The sequence below is a fragment of the Mus musculus genome, chromosome 3 (assembly GCF_000001635.26).
Source record: "Mus musculus strain C57BL/6J chromosome 3, GRCm38.p6 C57BL/6J".
Lineage (NCBI taxonomy): Eukaryota > Metazoa > Chordata > Mammalia > Rodentia > Muridae > Mus > Mus musculus.
Genome location: NC_000069.6, coordinates 104,689,841 through 104,701,272, shown reverse-complemented (window position 1 = coordinate 104,701,272; position 11,432 = coordinate 104,689,841). Strand labels below are relative to the sequence as shown.

The 11,432-nt window shown below is 45.6% G+C and overlaps 1 pseudogene; it reads right to left on the bottom strand.

The window, feature by feature from the left end:
- Nucleotides 1–313: 313 nt before the first annotated feature.
- On the bottom strand, nucleotides 314–385 carry Gm24223 (annotated as a pseudogene).
- Nucleotides 386–11,432: the final 11,047 nt, after the last annotated feature.

Sequence of the window (11,432 nt, the reverse complement as noted above, 5' to 3'; positions counted from 1 at the left end):
CTAAGGTGGCACCGGTTAAAGCCATCTCTGCAGGGGTTAGAATCGCGGCATTAGGTCGCTCCCGCCGCGAGAGGGCGCTGCGTGTCCAGACGCCCGAGGTAGTGAGCGCAGCACAGAAAGAACCCGGTATTCGACGCCTGCCGCGTGAGCCCAGTAACCTGCACCCTCTGTCCGCCTTGTGGCGAGAGGAGGGAACGCTCTCCCGTTCTGCCCCAGAGAGAAGCAGAAGGGAGGAATCCTTGGGAGTGAATGTCCAACCCCACAAGCTAGGGGTAAGGATGGAAGAACACCACATTCTCCGCAGAACTTGTCCTAAGACATGGACCCCTTCACAATTTTTTGTGCCATCCTTGTGCAGGGTCATGCTAATCTTCTCGGTATATGTGGTGCTGGAGAGAGTACCTCTATATACATTTAAAATTAAATTCAGGGTAGATATTTCTCTAAAGAAGATAACCAACCAGGGTCAGCAGGCAGAAATGATGCTCCAATCACTAATCATCAGGCAAATGTAAATCAAAATCGATTCACAGCCACTAGAGGTTGGGCGTGGGCGTAGGCTTGGCAGTGGTAGAGAGCCAGCCTGCTTCATGGTTCTGGGTCTAAAACACAAACAAACAGAACAAAAACACAAAAACACAAATAGTGTTGACTGTGGAGAAATTAGCACTCTGGCACACTGCTGGTGGGAAGCAAAGAGCCACGGCTATTGTGCAGTTTTCCAGAGATTCTTGGAAGGAAAAGAAATGGATTCCTATGTAATTCAGCTGTTACACGTCTACATATAAATACAAAAAAAAGTGAAAGTAAGATTAAAACAAAAAAATTCTGGGTTTTCCAGACATGATTTCACTGTGTAGCCCTGGCTGTTCTGGAACTCACTCTGTAGGCCAGATTGTCCTTAAACTCGTAGAAATCCACCTGCCTCTGACTCTCTGTGCTGAGATTAAACCTGGCTAAAGTTTTATTTTTAAGATTTATTTAGCTTTATTCTATGTATATGTGTCTGCCTGCATGCAGTTCCCTGGAATTGAAATTACAGAGGGTTATAGATGGGTGCTTTGTTTGTTTGTTTGTTTGTTTATTCCAGCTCTGCTAGGATGTGAAAAAGTAGCCTTACGGTCCTTTGCCAAATGGAAGAACAAGACTCACCCTCCCTGGGTACCCTTTGAACTCTCTTCCCCACCCCAGATATTCCACCTGAAAAAGCTGGACTTCCATTCACCCTACCAGGAGAGAACAAAGTGCCTCGCTTTCTTGTTAGTGCTAGGGGCTATGGACACAGAGAGTTAGAGCTTCCCCATAACGTCAGGGCCATATGAGAAACACGTGATTAAACTCACAGGTGCCTAGAAAGGACCCTGAATCCTTTCTGCCCAGCTGTGAGTGGCAGCAGAGACTGGCTAGGGAAGCTAGCCTTCCTTGGACAATACCAAGTCGCTCTCTCTCTCTCCCTTCTCCCTTGACAGTGTCACAGGAGGCTTGCTGCAACAGGAGAGTTAAAGAGCGTTGTATCAAAAGTCCATGTTTCCATCAAAGACCACTTAAGCTGCTGTTGAGCAACAACTTACGTTTATAAACCTGCCCCAGTTTCCCCATGTTCCAAGGGAATTAGAAAACAGAAATTGGTAAAGGCAAATGAACTCCCATTTGGGCTTAACCGAAATGAGAGGGACTTCTGGTTTCGCTCTGCCCTTCCCAGTTTGACTGTGTTGATGAAGCAGAACTTTGAAATCTCTTCCAGGGAAGAAAGGCCACCTTCTGAACCTGGGTGTGGTGACTCCTCTTCCTGCCTGAGATTTCTCTGGAAACTTTTCTTTAGGGGCCACTGCTCTAGGCCTCTGTTGCAGTGCCACTAGCAAGCAGGCCTTTCTAAAAGAAAAGCCAAGGCTTTGCTCAGTGTGACTCTTCAATACAGTCCAGAGAATAACCTACAAGATTTTTATATTTATACTTTTATATTTTTACTTTTTCATGAGTAAGTTTAAGTATATAGCAAGCCAAAGTGAAAGAATAGAAAGTAAGTGATAGGTGATAGACAGACAGACAGACAGACAGACAGACAGAATAGCATCATTGTCCTAGGTGCTCACTACACACTGCAGGAACCAACTGGGGAAGTTGAGGCAATCAGCTGGGGTTCCCAGTTGTGCTTTCTCTCCATGGCTGTTTCCGTCCCATGGCTGAGCTTCTGCCTTCTCTTTCGCAGACTAGACGCTTAAATACCACCAATAAAGAACAGTGACCTGGGGGCCTGGAGAGATGACTCAGCAGTTAAGAGCACTGCCTGCTTCTCCCTGGCTGGCCTCCTGATTTTAAGGATATAGCATCTTTTCTCTTGCAGCTCTTTCTCCTTGTTACAGATTCAGAAGACATTTTGAGACAAACCTACTTGGGTCTGAAATGGGGAGTCAGGCAACCCCAGTTTCCAGAGCCTGCTTCTCAGGGAGCTCAAATAACATAAGCAGTTTATCAGTTTAATGTATGTTGCTATGACCTCACTGGGCACAGGATTTAAACTCAAAGTATCCCTGTGTGAGCACTGTATAACCTTGTTTAATAAACTTTAGATAGTCTACCATGGGTAAACTTTAAAATAAGCATTTTTTTTTTTAAATCACTTGTACCTACATTTAGGAAAAGCTCAGCATGAATGAGGAAAGATTGAAGGAAGATAGACAAGAAATGAAGAGTCTGGGGCAGGAACAAGGCCCCTGGTCCTGGGGTCTAACTTCCTGTTATCTTGGAGTCGAAATTTCAACCCAACTGATAAAATTGAAATTGCCTCCAGAGATAGCGCTCCCTAATGTCCTTGTAAATAAGGATGTTAAAACCAACAATCTAAGCTTATGTGGCCACAGTGTTTGCACTTGTGACTTTAGCAGAGTCTAAACCTCCTTTCGTCCCTAAAACCTAAACAATGCACCTCAGAAAGCTGCCTTTTCCTCATTTGCTGAAGGAACTTCCTTGGAGGAAAGTCAACTGACTCATACATTTTCACCTTCCTTTGAAATGCTACCTCACCTTTAAGCTTTGGTTAATCTTTAAATGTTGTTACAAATTACATCCCCTGAACAATGTGCCTTAGAGAGCCATGGGATGATACTGTTACCAGAGGTTCTAGAAGACCAGCCTGGGCGCTGGCAGCTGCAACAAGCTAAGCCCAACCCACCCTCAATATGGTAATTAATTAAAAGAGAAGCAGAGAAGAGGTTTATCCAATGTGACCATATGGGAAAGAATAAACAGAGGGGATCCAGTAACCCCGAAGTTGGTCTGGAAAGTGCTGGCATGAGGTTTAGTTTTAACCTGGGTCAAGAGCTGAGCAGAACTTAGCAGTTCTGGACAAGGGCTGCTCTGACTGTGCAGAACTAAGTCGTTCTGGGACGAGGGGTGCTCTTATTCATCTCAGACCCATCCTTGTCTCTGCTCCAGTTTTTCCTGCAGGTGGTCAGGAGTTGCCAACGCATAGTGGCACAGCCGGCCCTAGCAGCCATTATAATAGGGTTTTAGTGAGCATCCATGAGCACAGTTAAACAAAAAGCCAGATGGAGATTATTTAGAACATAAACATTCATTCAAACACACACACACACACACACACACAGACACACATGCACGCACGCACGCACGCATACGCACACACTTTCCTGCGGGTGGACTTAACAGCCATAAAGCGGGACTAAGAGAAACAGACTTCTGAATGGATAAGAGAAGACAGCACAGCTGGAAAAGGACCTAAAGAAACAGTGGTGGCCAGACAGTGGTGGCACACCCCTTTAATCCCAGCACTCGGGAGGCAGAGGCAGGCGGATTTCTGAGTTTGAGGCCAGCCTGGTCTACAAAGTGAGTTCCAGGATGGCCAGGGCTATACAGAGAAACCCTGTCTCGAAAATCCAAAAGAAAGAAAGAAAGAAAGAAAGAAAGAAAGAAAGAAAGAAAGAAAGAAAGAAAGGAAGGAAGGAAGGAAGGAAGGAAGGAGAAAAGGAAAGAAAAAAGAAAGAAAGCAACAGACATAAACCTATAGCTTTAAGAACCCCCCAAATATGACAACCCCCCAAGAAATCTATACCAAGACACAATTTCATGGTCAAACTTCTGAAAACAAAGAGGGAAAGTCTTAAACGCAGGAGCAGAAGCACCAGGATCTACCAGAGAAAACCATCTGGATGGCAGCAGCGCTCACCAAAAACTATTTCAGGAACTGAAAGAAGTGCCCCCGCCCAACCCCACCAAACTTTATATTCAGCAAAACCATCTTTAAGGGTGAAGAGGAGAAGGGTGTGGTCTGAGCACAGGAAAGCTGAGCCAGTAAGATGATTGGGGGCCAACCTGGGCTACATAACAAGACCCTGTTTCAAAACTCCAAATAATACAGCTATGTACCTATGATAGTACACGCTTATAATCTCAGCACTTCAGAGGCCAAGGCAGAAAGATCGGGAATTCAGGGTCAGCCTGAGCTACATACATATAACCCTGTCTCCAAGTGAACAAATTCAAACAACAGCAACAATTTAAATAATAATAATTAAAAATAATAAAATACTTAATGAAAGAATCCAATCTGATGGAGTCACATGTGCATGTACGCTGCAGCAGCTCAAATTAAATACCAAAAAGCACCGAAAATTAGTCTCACCAAGAACTTGTCTAGAATAACATAGACTTTGCATTATGTTATTCTCTGAATACTATTTTTCCCCACCCCAGGGAGGAGAGGTGTTAAAACGCAGGTAGCCCATGCTGGCCTTGACAACGATCCCCCTGCCTCTGCTTCCCTAGTGTTGGTAGATCACCACTCCCAGCTCCTGGGAATTGATTTTTTTTTTAAAAGCAGTTTCCTAAAACATTAATGCAACAACCATTTACTGAAGGATGAAGTTTGGGCTGGTATTTGTACTAGCAGCCTCAGAGGCAGGTTAGTTGAGCAGAGTCTGGGGGGTTAGCCCACTCCTTGGGTCCCTTCAGTAGTTCTGAATTTCCTGTATGGAACCCTTTATGCTCAGAATACCCAGAGTTCCCTGGGGTGGTTTAAGCTTCTCCTCCGAGCCCTACTTGATGAATGGTCTGACAAGGGTGTACTGGCTAGTTTTGTGTCAACTTGACACAGCTGGAGTTATCACAGAGAAAGGAGCTTCGGTTGAGGAAATGCCTCCATGAGATCCAACTGTAAGGCATTTTCTCAATTAGTGATCAAGGGGGAAAGGCCCCTTGTGGGTGGTGCCATCTCTGGGCTGGTAGTTTTGGTTCTATAAGAGAGCAGGCTGAGCAAGCCAGGGGAGGCAAGCTAGTAAGGAACATCCCTCCATGGCCTCTGCATCGGCTCCTACTTTCTGAACTGCTTGAGTTCCAGTTCTGACTTCCTTGGTGATGAACGGCAGTATGGAAGTGTAAGCCGAATAAACCCTTTCCTCCCCAACTTGCTTCTTGGTCATGTTTGTGCAGGAATAGAAACCCTGACTAAGACAAATTGGTACCAGGAGTGGGGTATTCCTGTGACAACCTGACCATGTTTTGGGGAGGACTGTGGAAGGACTTTGGAACTTTGGGCTAGAAGATCCATCCGTTGTTAAGAGCTCTGTAGGATGTTGTGTAGGAGCTTCTTGGAAGATAATGTTGAGAACACTGCAGAAGATGGAGGTCTGGTTTGTGAAATTTCAGAGGGAAAATTAAAGACTCTTTTCAGGGCCATTGCTGTTTTGATTGTGAAGATTCTGTGGTTCTGGTTAGCTGGGGCTGAAGATTCAGCCGTGATTAACAAGATACCAGAACTACCAAAGCAAAAACTTTGCATTACTGGGACTATTGATGCTGGTTAGCTGGAGCTAAGAAATTAGCGGTGATTAAGAAGAGATCAGCATCATTGAGGTGACATCTTCTGGGAAGTGTTTTCTGAAAGCACAAAGAGGCTGTGTTCCAGAGATGCCCAAGGTTGTACTCCTGCTGCAGCGGGACTTGGTAATATGTAAGGGTCACCCAGGTGGTACTGGTTTTGAAGGCATGAAGGGGTCACGCAAAGCAGCTGAGGCTCGGCACTGTGAGAGGCCATGGAAGGCCATTGGTGAAGGTGCAGCCTCAGTTGCAATTGAAGGCCCAGGACTGAAAGGGTCATGCAGTGTTTTGGAGATGCCAGTACCATGAAATGACCACCAAGAGCAGCAGCAGCAGTGGAGTACAGGCATCTGGAGCCTAGAGCATGACGCGTGTGCTACAAAGGGCCTGGCTGGAGAAGTGACCCAAGCCCTTGGAGGAGCCCAGAAGATCGTGAGTTGGATCCCAGACATTGGACGGTTGGAGATTGACTTTTGCTTTTGATTGTGGCTGTGCCCTGATATTTTCCCTCTTGAAGGAAGAAACTGTTTTAGTGGAGCCCACAGTTAAGAGACTTTTAATTGTAAAAAGACTTTGGATTTTAAAGAGATGGATATTTTAAAGAAATTGAAATTTTAAGAATATGTAAAGACTGTGGGACTTTTAAAGTTATTTAGATCTTGGGGATGAATAAGATTGTAAGGGTTGAGGCTTACTAGTGATGTTTTTGTGTGTCAAGTTGACAAGGGGTCAATTGTACTGGCTAGTTTTGTGTCAACTTGACACAGCTGGAGTTATCACAGAGAAAGGAGCTTCGGTTGAGGAAATGCCTCCATGAGATCCAACTGTAAGGCATTTTCTCAATTAGTGATCAAGGGGGAAAGGCCCCTTGTGGGTGGTGCCATCTCTGGGCTGGTAGTTTTGGTTCTATAAGAGAGCAGGCTGAGCAAGCCAGGGGAGGCAAGCTAGTAAGGAACATCCCTCCATGGCCTCTGCATCGGCTCCTACTTTCTGAACTGCTTGAGTTCCAGTTCTGACTTCCTTGGTGATGAACGGCAGTATGGAAGTGTAAGCCGAATAAACCCTTTCCTCCCCAACTTGCTTCTTGGTCATGTTTGTGCAGGAATAGAAACCCTGACTAAGACAAAGGGTAAGGGACTCAAGGGGATGAAACAGCATTCCATCAAGACCTGGGAGAGCTGCTTGGGCCAGCGAGTTTCTCTCAGGTCACAGCAAATCCCTTCTAATACAGCTAAGCCTATTTACTTCTTTTGTACCCATTGTTGAAGCACTTTGTGCTGAGTTCCAAGCCATACATAGATAGTGCAGTCTCTCCTGCAGGGAGACTGCATGCAGTCCAAGATTCCCAACAACAAACCTATGTCTATACAATTTAATTTATAATTTAGGCTCAATTAGGTGATCAATAGTCACTACTAATAAAATAGAAGAGTCATGACAGTGCAGTAGCTCTGTAAAGCTGCTTGCCACCAAGACTGAATATCCCAGTTTGGTTCCCCGGCTCTCAAGTAGTTCGGGGGAGAGAGGGGGTGGGGGGAGAACAGCCGATTTCCACAAGCTCTCCTCTGCTCTCCTCTGTGTGCCATGATACACTTGCCCACCCATGTACATACAAAATAAAATAAACATATGTAATTTAAAAATAGAACAATTATACCAATATTCTATAATAAAGATTAGATGAATTCTCTCTCCATGTATTGAAAACATTTGAAATTTATTTTTATGTGTATGCCTGTAAAGTTATATGTACACCACATACATGCAGATGCCTGCGGAGGCTAGAAGATGGCATTAGATCTCCTAAGATTGGAGTTACAAGTGGTTTTAAGTCGTCCTGTGGGGGTGGAGGAAACCAAACATAGCTCCTCGGCAAAAACATCAAGTGCTGTTAGCCACTGAGGCATATCTAGCCCCTTTCCATCGTATTGTACAGTACTCGCCCTTCTCATGATGACTCTCTCACAGTTAAGGTCACCATTGGCCATATGTTGATGGGCGTGCAGAGTCATAGATAAGGGCAGTGCTAAGGTTTGAGGAAGGCTCCTGAAAAGCTTCACAGGTTCAACTCCTGGTCTTGAGGGTGGTGATGCTGAGCACTGCAGGATGCTGGGGACTGGAGGAGGCTTGGGTCATAGGGGGCGTGCCCTTGAAGGAAGCCTTTCTCTTTTTCTGCTTCTTGGCTTTGTGATGTGACTGGCTTTGTGCCCACCTCCACCATGCCCTTCTGTGCCACCACAGCCTCAAAGGAGACAGAACAAACAAACAAACAAACAAACCCTCTTCTCTCCCTAAGTGAATAATTACCTAAGGTATCTCTCCATGTCAGAATGCAGACCTGGAAGGATACTGACCGCACTGTTTCTGCTAGGAAATGCTGCATCTTAGCCCAGATGAACTGGGCCTACACCATGGCTGTCCTTCCCACCCCCCACCCCCGCCCCCTCCTTACCTAACCATGAGTAGAGGGCACACGATGAGTCTCTGGAAGTTTTGTCAAAAGCCTGAGTGAGTGAGATCACTACATTTTGCCACATTAGATGTGACCCTTGAAGCTAACATCCCCTGGCTGACACTATGCAGCAAATATATTAATACCTATGATGGGTGACCGACCAGTCATTAATAAATAATGCTGGTTATTCTGCTCTAAACTCAACTATCATGAAATATTCAGAGCTATAAAGGCATTTCAGTCTAAATCGCCACCAGGGCTTTAGTCCAATTTAGCGGTGAGCTCAGATTTCTCCTTCTATTTTTATACAGGTCAGATGTACAGCACAAAATAATTGTTCCAGGAAAAAGTGCAAAAAAACGATCCTCTCCTCACAGAAGGATAAGAGCTATGCTATATAGGAATATGAGATAGAGAGTAGCCAGAGGCCTCTCTCAGGGTCTTAGATTCCTAAGTCTCCACTCAAAGTTGGCACTGGACTCAAGCAGGGTTCCGGAGGTCATGGAGCTGACTGGGACAACATAGACTATCTTCCCTTGTCCCTGTGACATCAAAGATGTTCCCAGGTATCTGAGACTGCATAGGAGATTTGGGCTGAACAGAACTCAAATTATGAAGCAATAGATTCATCACGGCCAATGCTGGACAGCTGGAGGTTTGGAAGGCAAACCTCAGTCTGTCCATATCGAGGTGATTGTCATGACTACACATCATGTCTGAGGAGTTGTGGTCCTGATGTGTAACTATCTGAGGGTAAGGAGGGGAAGTAGCTTTCCCTATTCAGCTGAGGCTCACGGCGGAGGTCCTAGTAGGCAAAGGAAAATGCACAAGTGTATTTAATGTAAGTTCTGGGTGACATGAGAGGCTTCAGGTGTAAACAAAATAATCTTCCTATTTGGTAAGCCTGAGTGCTTTAATGGAAGGTTTGTAGATGATTGTGAGGAGATAAGGAAAAGCAAAGATCATCTGACCTGATGGTGACAACCTGCAAACTTCTCTGTATCCCATCATTTCTTGGTATCCCATTATCTCTCTCTGTATCACCATCATCTCTCTGTATCACAATCATCTCACTATATCCCATCATCTCTCTGTGTCCTATCATCTCCCTCTGTATGCCATCATCTCTCTCTGTATCCCTATCATCTTCAGAGATAACAGCGCCCCTTGTTTCTCACATGTAGTTTTCATGGTGGCTTCAGGGGGGTGGTACATGCATTTAGTTCCAGCACTTGGGAGGAAGAGGCAGGCAGATCTACAGAGTTCCAGGACAGCCAAGGCAACACAGAGAAACCCAGTCTCAAAACAAAAACAAACAAAAAGGAAGAAAAAGGGGCTTGGAGCACTGTCTGTCCTTCCAGTGTTCTGAGTTCAATTCCCAGCAACTACAACCACATGATGGCTCAAAACCATTTATAATGGGACATAGTGTGTGTGTGTGTGTATTTGAAAGAAAGAAAGGAAGAAAGAAAGAAAGAAAGGAAGAAAGAAAGAAAGAAAGAAAGAAAGAAAGAAAGAAAGGAAGGAAGAAAGAGAGAAAGAGAGAAAGAGAGAAAGAGAGAAAGAAAGAGAGAAAGAGAGAAAGAAAGAGAGAAAGAGAGAAAGAGAGAAAGAGAGAAAGAGAGAAAGAGAGAAAGAGAGAAAGGAACCCTGCTTAGGTTTAGTGACCTGCTGCAGGAGGAGGACAAAGGAAGATTCTAGAAACCTTAACATGCTGTTGCTTGTTGCGTCAGCTTAAAACAGTAAGACAATGGGGTGGTATATCCTGAGCCCATCACCTGGGACTCACTTCAGAAGTATCCCTTCTGCCACATTTCACTGCTCTAAGAGTCCCAAGAGCCAGTCTGACCAGAAGGTTGAGTAGAGAGATTTTACCTCTAAAAGAAAGCACAGGAGAGACTAGGCCGCCATGTTTAATCCACCACAAGAGGTAGCTGAAGTACAGGGTGGATGTCTGCTGTACTGGAGTCCTGACTGACCCTCCCACCTCTCACTCACTGCAGGATCTGAGAGTTTATGAAGCTAAGTATCCAGAGAGCTGCAAACGCTTCCATGTTTCTTCTTTCACCTGCCAGTCCCCTCAGTGCCTGCAGACCAACAACAGCCAAGCTCTATGACCTTGCTTATGCCTGGTTCCCCATCCCTTCTACAATTCAGGGGCTCCTCGTATCTGCCTCCTCATCCCGCAGGCCCTCTGCTCTCCCAATGAGAGAAGCCAGCTGCCAGTCAGGTGGAGAATCAGGGCAGTCCCCCACAATAGAAGGAAACTTGGGGGACCCAAATACTGAAGTTTGGGTAGGGGCAGTCAGAGGGAGCCCGGGCCCCATGAAGAGGAACTGAACACAGAAAACTGCCCTTAATTTCCTGGCTTGGGGGCAGGGCTGTCCTCCCCTTTGGGCTGCTAGTAATTGGTTATGCAGCTAGGTGAGAACATTTAATAGCCCATCATTACCCGTAATGACTTCCCAGGGCTCGACCAGGTAGGAGCTGGAGCATCTCAAGATAATGGCTTTTCTGCCCTTTTTATTCTGAGTGTTTTCACGACTGAAAGACCTTATTAACAGGAGGGAAGTGGTAATTAGGTTGGTTCTCAGCACTTTCCATTAACTGCTTCGGTTACAAGTAGACAAGAGTGCTTCTGACCCCAGCAAGAGGAGTCAGGAACCCTAGTTCTCCTTAAAAGGCATCTGGCATCCAGAGAGGACAGAGGGCACTCTCTTGTTCTTTACTCTATTTGAGTGTGTGTGTGTGTGTGTGTATGTGTGTGTGAGTGTGTGAGTGAGTGTGTGTGTGTGTGAGTGTGTGTGTGAATGTGTGTGTGTGAGTGTGTGTGAATGTGTGTGTGTGTGTGAATGTGTGTGTGAGTGTGTGTGTGTGAATGTGTGTGTGTGTGTGTGTGTGTGAATGTGTGTGTGTGTGAGTGTATGTGTGTGTGTGTGAGTGTGTGTTTGGCCTGCATGTGTGTATGTGCATGACAGGCATGCCTGGTTCTCACAGAGGCCAGAAGAGGGGGAGTTGGATCCCCTGGAACTGGAGTTGCAGAGGTTGTGAGCCACTATGTGGGTGCTGGGAATCCAGCCTATGGTCCTCTGCAAGAGAAGCCAGAACTCTTTGTAGCCTCTGATCCCCGACTCTTTAGCCT